The sequence below is a fragment of the Mobula birostris genome, chromosome 1, assembly GCF_030028105.1.
Source record: "Mobula birostris isolate sMobBir1 chromosome 1, sMobBir1.hap1, whole genome shotgun sequence".
NCBI lineage: Eukaryota > Metazoa > Chordata > Chondrichthyes > Myliobatiformes > Myliobatidae > Mobula > Mobula birostris.
Window position 1 is genome coordinate 8,027,748 of NC_092370.1, and position 9,288 is coordinate 8,037,035.

General features: G+C 46.2%; 1 protein-coding gene across 1 annotated transcript in view; it reads right to left on the reverse strand.

The window, feature by feature from the left end:
- sdha (succinate dehydrogenase complex, subunit A, flavoprotein (Fp)) overlaps positions 1 to 9,245 on the reverse strand; it is an 81,924-nt gene extending 72,679 nt beyond the window's left edge. The window contains exon 1 of the mRNA XM_072252078.1: positions 9,127 to 9,245. The gene's annotated coding sequence lies outside the window, so the exon portion shown is untranslated. The remainder of the gene's footprint in view (positions 1 to 9,126) is intronic.
- Between the last annotated feature and the right edge of the window lie 43 nt (positions 9,246 to 9,288).

A 9,288-nucleotide genomic window follows, 5' to 3' on the forward strand; every position in this document is an offset into this window, starting at 1 on the left:
GTTCGGCTCAGCTTTGGAGGCCCAGGATCTCGGGGCTCTAGAGACTGTTGCAAATAATGGGGCGAACCCAATCGCAGGACACTGGCACAGAGATTGAGTTAGGATGCAGACAAGGGTGTGAGAGTGGCTGGAGCTGAACGGCAAACAGGAGGCAAACAGGAGGCTGAACAGGAAAGCAGGAGGCAGGCAGAACTTATCTTGACACAGAGCATAGAAAGGCAAGCGGTAGACAATACTTTTCTTGACACGGAGCGATGGAGTTACACAGGTAAACCTCAGTACTGAAGTAAAACTTAGAATCCTTATCTTGACACGGAGGGACAGAGTTACACAGGTAAACCTCAGTACTGAAGTAGAACTTAGAACATACAATCCTAAGTGGCCGGGAACGTTAATTACCACACTGGCTAAAACAACAATCTGGCAACGACTGGTTTTTTTGCAGCAGGTCTTGATGAGAACCAGGTGTGCCGTTATCAAAGGGGATTAGGAGAAAATGGGAAATTAACGGTCATGACTGTGACACAATCAAAGGGAATTAACGGTCGGGACTGTGACAGTACCTGCCCCAATGGGAGCCTCCAGGCAAACCATCAGGCTTGTCCAGATTGTCACGATGGAAATCCCAGATAAGGGAAGGGTCCAAGATGAAGGAGCGGGGAATCCAGGTGTACTCCTCAGGACCATATCCTTCCCAATCAACCAGCCAATGGAGACCACTACCTCGGCGGTGCACATTCAGAATTCGCCGGATGGTGTAAGCTGGGTAGTCATCGATGACCCAGGCAGGTGGAGGAGGTTCAGCAGGAGGGCACAAAGGGCTGACAGACATGGGTTTTAGTTGGGAGATGTGGAACGTGGGATGAATGTGCATTGGTCTGGGCAGTTTGAGTTTGACCACCGGGGGGTTGACGAGGCTCTCGATTTCTAATGGTCTGATGTAGTGAGGGGCGAGTTTCTTGGATTCATTCTTGAGGGGGATGTCTCTTGAAGAGAGCCAAACCTTCTGACCAGGCCGATAGTTGGGCGCTAGAATTCAGTGGCAATCGGCGATCTTCCGGTTGCGGTCAGCGGAGCCGAGCGTGCATCCTTCCAGACCTTGCGGCACTGGTGGAGATGGGCCTGAACTGAAGGCACGGCAATGTCATCGTCATGGGCAGGAAACAGAGGGAGCTGATAGCCGAGAGAGCATTTGAAAGGAGACATTCCGGTGGCGTCGCTGACCAGGGAGTTGTGGGCATACTCCACCCAAGTAAGATGGGTGTTCCAGGATGACGGGTTGCTGGCGGATATGCAGCGCAGTGCTACTTCCAGGTCCTGATTTGCTCGCTCCATTTGACTGTTAGTCTGTGGATGGAAAGCAGGAGACAGACTTACTGAAGCTCCGAGGGCTTGACAGAAGGATTTCCAGACTTGAGAGATGAATTGGGATCCCCGGTCAGAAACAATGTCAGAGGGATTCCCATGAAGACGGAAAATGTGTTGGACAAGTACAAGAGGCCGTGGATAGACATATCAGAATGGGAATGAGACATGGAATTAAAATGTGTGGCCACTGGGAGATCCTGCCTTCTCTGGCAGACAGAGCGTAGGTGTTCAGCAAAACGATCTCCCAGTCTGCGTCGGGTCTCGCCAATATATAGAAGGCCACATCGGGAGCACCGGATGCAGTATATCACCGCAGCCGACTCACAGGTGAAGTGTCGCCTCACCTGGAAGGACTGTCTGGGGCGCTGAATGGTGGTGAGGGAGGAAGTGTAAGGGCATGTGTAGCACTTGTTCCACTTACAAGGATAAGTGCCAGGAAGGAAAATATAAATATTTGGTAAGTGCATTTAACTGTCATGTGATGGAAAAGTATAGTGATTATACTCAGATTTATACAGATGATGCTAAGGAACCTGAAACAGGAGTGACAGTGTTTAGGGTAGCTATACCAGCAAAAGAAATTGGAATCAGCAGAAGAACACCTAATAAGTTAGTGGAGATGCTGGTGGTGTTTGTTGTGTTGCAATGGGTGGAGAAAGCTAGAGAAGTCAAAGTGTTGATATGCTCAGATTCATCCTCAGTTCCAGCAAGTTTAAGGTCTTCTCACTCAAACAGTCGGTAAGATGTACTTTATGAAGTCTTTTAGTCAGTCACAAGAATTGCAAATCAGGGAGGTCAGGTAAAATTTCTATGGGTTCCAGCACATGGGGAATGAGAGAGTGGATGAGTTGGCAAAGAGGGCGTGAAAGAAAGAAAATATAGAAATGCACATTAGTGTCAGTAAAGCAGAGGTTAAGTGTGTAATCTGGGAAAAATATCAACCAAATGTGGCAAGAAAGATGGGACAGGGAGGGGAAAGGGAGGCATTTATTCAAATACAAAAGAGTGTTGCAGGTACTAGGGTAGGTAGTGGATACAGAAGAGAGGAAACTGTGTGGACTAGGTTAAGGCTGGGGCACTGTGCATTAAACAAACATTGAAAATGATAGAGAAACACCAGACAGGATTGTGTGAGGAATGTCAGGAAGAGGAGTCAGTAGAACATGTAGTTCTGAGTTGCAGGAAGTATGGGATACAGAGAGAGATGATGGGAATTAATCTAAGGGATTTGGGGGTGCAGGAATTCACATTAAAAGGATTGCTGGGCATGGGTGAGAGAGCACAGGTCAAGGTATTTTTAGCTTTCTTAAGGGGTACAGGGTTTTTTTTTATAGGATATGACGGATAAGCAGGAATAGGGTACTAGGATGGGAGGATAAAGTGTAGGGTATGTGTTTGTGTGTGATTGGGTGAAGGGATTTAGAATGTAAGTCTATTGCACACTCTGGAGCGGAAGGTGGCGGTAATGCACCATTAAGCTGGGTGCCAACCGCAGTAAAACAAGGCGAAGAAGAAGAAGAAGATGCCTATGCATGATCCCTGATAAAGATGGCAGAGTTTGTCATCGAAATGTACCCGTACCAGGCTAGAAGCTGAGAAAAGCTTTCTTTGTTTTGTGGCTGTCTGTGGAGAAGACGAGTTTCAGGGTTGTATACTGCATACATACTTAGATAATAAATGTACTTTGATCTTTGATTCTGGAAGCTGCTCTTGGTGCTGCATTATTTGAATGAGAGCCATCTCATTGGTTGACTCTTATCTAAAAGTTTGCATGGAATTTTCCTTACCTATGGTATAGAATAGCTGATCACAAAGCACGTCATATTTGCTCTTCGTTTCTTCCTTCACTTATTATACGTCTATCACTGTTTGTTTCAATTTCTCTTTGTTCTATTAATACTTAACATAACAATCAAGAAGCAACAAGTTTTGTGCCCTTTTCCTGACATCGGAAAGAACCTTGCATTAAAACAATAAAATCCAACATTCATCATGAATACGCCATCTTCTGTCGATCTACATTCACTTCAAGTCTGCCTTAGACCTAAAAAAGAATTAGCTTCATAGAGTGAAATGTATTGTTTGTGTCAAGACCTTATTGCTTCTCTTTTGGTCTGTCCATCTGAAAATCTTTTCCTTGCTCTGGTTTGGATAGACTCTGACTGATTTTTGGGGGATAATGTCCACGATGCACTTTCAGATGAAGCTCGAGACCCCTTCTGTGAACTTGGAGCCGTCCTTATCATGAAAGACGTTCCAGTTGATATCATCAAAGCAGTCCTGTATCATGGAGACCAACTGGTCGGACCAACAGTGGACGGCTTTAACTATGGCCGCCTCTTGTTTCAGCTTCTGCCTGTACATTGGTCCGACTTCACAAACGGCGGACGGAGGAGCACTTTGTAAGCATTGCGGAAGGTAGAGTAGCAGTGGCCGAGAATACTATCTCCCCGTGTGCTCACCTGGACAGACTTCAGACTGCGACATTCTATTAAAGTCTTTGGCAACAATGAAGGCAGCCTCTGGGTGTACAGTCTCCAGGGTGCTGATGGTCTCGTACAGTTCCTTGAGAGCCAGGTCAGTATCAGCCTGTGGCGGAATATACACAGCTGTGATATTAACAGTGTGAACTCCCTAGGCAGCCAGGAAGGTCTACAAAGCAGCACAAGCTACTCCAGATCCGGAGAACAAAAGGATTTGAGGGCATGCACATTCTGGGGGTCACACCAAGCATTGTTGACCGTGAAGCACACCCCACCTCTTTTACTCTACCTAGAGAGGTTCTTACACCTGTCCACCTGGAGCAGGAACCCTGAGGGCTTGATGGCATGATCCGGTATCTCCTCTGTCAACCAGCTCTCCATGAAGCACAAAACGTTACATTCCTTTGTTCCCCACTTAGAGGAGATTCTGGCTCTCAGTTTGCACAGCTTGCTGTCCAGGGACTGGACGTTAGCTAGGAATATGCTCGGGAGTCGCAGCCAATTATCACAGTCTCAACCTCACCAGGATGTCGGCCCTTCTCTCTCGCCTCCGGTACCACTTGCGAGGTAGCGGCGGTGTAATAAACGAGCCTCCCATGGATTACGTAAGCAGGGGTTCCCAGTGTAGGAAAGGCAGCACGTTGTGGGTAAATGGCGTCTTACTGATGTTCAGGAGAGTTCGTTGATCACATCTGACGTGACTATCGGCTTCTTGAACAAGAAATGCGAAGGAAATCGCAGAAATTAGCAGTACTCTCTAAAGTTGGTATGGTGCTTGCAATGCGGCTGCCGTATGCAGCACCATCTTAGGAAAAGACGCCTGAGCAATGGCCTTTCTGTATCATCACTCCAGCCATAGACTCATCATTTTATCTCTACACCAGGGGTTCCCATCCTGGGGTCCACTGGTCCTTCAGTTAATGGTAGGGATCTATGGCATAAAAATGGTTGGGAACCCCTGTTCCATTTGTACTCGCACATGGCACCAGAAGAAACCCAGACATCACAACCTTCCAGGTCCTGCTTCCTACCTCTCTTATATTCCTTAAACTCTGTTTGAAGGATCTCACACCTTTCCCTACTAATGTTTTTGATACTGATGGCTGTGGCTCCAGCTTCCAGCACCTGCATTCCTTCGTGTCTTCATTGGACAGTGAATGGTAGGTCTGTGGGAGTGTTAATGATCTAGTGTCTTTATCTGCCTGCATACAATGTTCCTTTGGCAGACATCTTCTGGATAGATCATGAAATCATATATTTCACTTCTTTTATGTTCGTTTTTCATGTTGAATGTGACTATGGAACTGTTGGAACCCGTGATTTGCAGTTTGTTGATCGTTTGGGTGTTCTGGCACTCTTCAGTCTCCAGGAGGATTCCAGAAACCGAGGCAGCATGTGCGAACCTAGTGGCAAGAAGGCTCATGCCGATGTTTGACTCCATTTCACCAATTAAAGCTTCCATTGTTCGCCGATTAAAGCGATAAGTGAGACTGAAACATTGGGGCGAATGCAGAAGGTGAGCGTCAGCTGCATGCTTTTTAAATCGCTGGTAGGATCTCTCTGCTATGAAGAGGAGAGGCTCACTTTTGATTGCTAGTGGGGTCACTCTGCTACGGAGAGGGAAGGGCCTGCCGCTGTGCCCGGAGAATGTTATTCAGGTTTTCTGCATTTTTGATATGAACTTGGACTATAGACTTCCTTTCCCCCTGGTTTTTTATATTCTGTGCTTTCCGCCTGATCTTTCTCATTTTTTTTGTGTGTGGGGGAAGGAGATTTGGGGGTCGACGTGCCTGTTCCACTTCTGTTTTTTTTTTTGCAGCGAAGAGGGATTTGGGAGCTGATGACCATGTTGCTGTTCTTTCTTGGTTTCGTGGCTAGCTGGAGAAAAATAATTTCAGAGTTGTGCACTTTGATAATAAATGGATCGTTGATCTCCCTCCAAGAGGACCACAACCTTGTTGTGTTCTGGAGGCTTGTGTGCCTCAATGATCCAGAGAGTTATGCTGGCTGGTGTCAGGGCCTTGAGCTTTGACTCTCGGTAGGGTCACCTCTGCCAAACAGGTCAAAGGGTAGAGGCCAGACTAAAATTAGTCCATCAGTTCTCTTGGTTCAGGGGTTCAGCTCAGGGTTAACAACCCTGACTGCTCAAAAAAAATTGTTATGGAAACCGCAATGAAAAATCCTATGCGACGATGTGCGACGGTATTCCTGAGTCTCCACCTGCAATTTGTATGACTGACAGTAGTGAAAACCAAGAGGAAGCTACTAGCATGATAAAGGAAGCCCTGAATACTGCCAAGATTAAGACAAGAAGAGAGGCCAACTCGATCATCAAGGCAGCACTGCATTGAAGGGTGGAGGAAACGCGTGATACCAAAGACAAACCAGTGCCATTACATGGAGGAAGAAATGAGGATCCTGAACCAAACATGTGACACAATAGAGAAGATGGCCTCGGACAGGCAGAGATGGAGGAACTTCATTGCTGCCCTAAATGTCAGTGGCGAAACAGGCATTTGATGATGATGATGCCTTTATCTAAGATTCCTTGCATCTAGCCTATCAAGTTCAGTGAGATCTATTCTCCTTAGCTCCACAGAATACATGCCCAGTCCATTTAGTCTCTCTTCATTTCGCAAAACCAATCAGCCCTGGAATCCTTAATACATTCTCTATAAATAACACAGGCGTGGTAGGGTGGAGATACGTCTTTACCAAAGGAGTGCAAGGCACTCCTTCCCTCCCCTAGTCTGCAGATCACCCTTGGATAAGGCGTAGCACCTGCTTAGACCCGCCCGATCAGGGTCACATGAAGCCACTGGACCAGGTGGTGGATGGCCGTATGAGCAGCTGGTGCTTATCACAAGTCCCGGTTATGCGACCACTGACACCAAGTAGACCATCTCTGAAGAGCATTGATAATGGCTGAGACCATCCATCTTGTACGAACACTGCCCAGAGGTGGTAATGGCAAACCACTTCTGTGGAAAAATTTGCCAAGGGCAATTATGGTTCAAAGAGCATGATCACCCACGACATGGCACATAATGATGATGATGATATACAACACCAGATGTGGTCTCACCAAGTTCCATTCCACTGTGGTAAGACTTCCTTATTCTTCAGCATCAGAATTAGGTTTAATATCACTGGTGTATGTTGTGAAGCTGATTTGTGAAATTTCAAGTTCAAGTGTAATTATCATTCAACCATATATGAGTGTAGCAAACAAAACAGTTGGTATCAACAGATCACTTGTCCTGTTTGGTGCTTGCTGCTGCAATATTTTGGCCTTCAATGTTCTGTATATATACAGACTTCAGTCCATATGAGCCACACCACCATCCAATCTCTCATCACTTAACAATGTTCTTCTCTTCTGTTACGTGTACCAAAGTGAAAAATCATCCCCCCATTGGCCACATCCTTGTATACCCATTCAATGTGTTTATAAGCCTGATTTACTACTTCTAACAGATACAAATATCTGTACAGTATCAACTATGATATACAAATGGGACTGCTTCCACACATCACTCCCACCCCACCCACCCACCATCCTCTTAGAGATCACAGAACATAGGAAATCTACAGCACATTACAGGCCCTTCGGCCCACAATGTTGTGCCGACCACGTAACCTGCTCTAGAAACTGCCTAGAATTTCCCTAGTGCATAGCCCTCTATTTTTCTAAGCTCCATTTTCCTAAGAGTCTCTTAAAAGACCCTATTGTCTCCACTTCCACAACTGCCACAAGCAGTGCATTCCATGCACACACCACTCTTTGTGTGAAAAACTTACCTCTGACATCCAAGCACCTTAAAGCTGTGCCCTCTCGTGTTCCATTTCAGCCCTGGGAAAAAGCCTCTGGCTATCCACACAATCAATGCCTTTCATCATCTTATACACCTCTATCAGGTCACCTCTCATCCTCCGTCACTCCAAGGAGAAAAGGCCAAGTTCACTCAATTTATTCTCATAAGACATGCTCCCCAATCCAGGCAACATCCTTGTAAATCTCCTCTGCACCCTTTCTATAGTATCCACATCCTTCTTGTAGTGAGGTGACCAGAACTGAACACAGGACTCCAAGTGGTGTCTAACTAAGTCCTTATACAGCTGTAACGTTACCTCATGGCTCTTGAACTCAGTCCCAGTTGATGAATGCCAACACACCATACATCTTCTTAACAACACTGTCAACCTGTGCAGCAGCTTTGAGTGTCCTATAGAGATGGACCCCAAAATCTCGCTAATCCTCCAAACTGCCAAGAGTCTTAACATTAATATTATATTCTGTCTTGAAACTTGACCTACTGAAATGAACCACTTCACACTTATCTGGGTTGAACTCCATCTACCACTTCTCAGCGCAGTTCGACTTCCTATGAATGTCCCGCTGAAACCTGTAACAACCCAGCAGACTATCCACAACAATCCCAACTTTTGTATCACCAGCAAACTTCCTAACCCACCCTTCTACTTTCTCATCCAGGTCACTTATAAAAATCACAAAGGGGTCCCAAAACAGATCCCTGCATAACACCATTGGTCACCATCCTCCACGCAGAATATGAACCATCCACAACCATCCTTTGCCTTCTGTGGGCAAGCCAATTCTGGATCCACAAAGCAAGGTCTCCTTGGATCCCATGCCTCATTACTTCCTGAATGAGCCTTGCATGGGAAACCTTATCAAGTGCCTTACGTAAATCCATATACACTACTTCCACTGCTCAACCTTCATCGATGTGTTTTGTTCCAGCCTCAAAGAATTCAATCAGGCTCGTAAGGTACGACCTGCCCTTGACAAAGCCATGCTGACTACCCCTAATCAGATTATATCTCTCCAATTGCTCATAAATCTTACCTCTCAGGATCTTCTCCAACAACTTGTCCACCGATGAATTAAGATCCACTGGTCTATAATTTCCTGAGTTATATCTACTCCCTTTATTGAACAACGGAACATTTGCAACTCTCCAATCCTCCAGTACTTCTCTCGTCCCTATTGATGATGCAAAGATAATCGCCAGAGGCACAGCAATCTCTTCCCTCGGTTCCCAGAGCAGCCTGGGGTATATGTTCCTCCTCTTGCCCACCACATGCCCTCCCGAAATAGCTTCGTAACCTGAATAGCCCTGGAACCAGTAAACAGCAACGCAAACACCGGTAACACCACCATCAGAACATCCTCACCAGTCTGCATGGGGATCGCCGGTAAACTTTCAGTAAGAACATAACAACATAACATCTGAAATAGATGCTGCCTGACCTGCTGAGTTCCTCCAGCATTCTATGCATTTGTTTGTTGCTCTGGATTTCAACATCTGCAGAATCTGAAGTTTATAAAACTGCCAGAGATCGCACTGTTGCTAAGCAACGAGTCGCCATTTTGGGGTCCCTGGGCGGGTGACGCGGACGGCGGCTGCGGCTG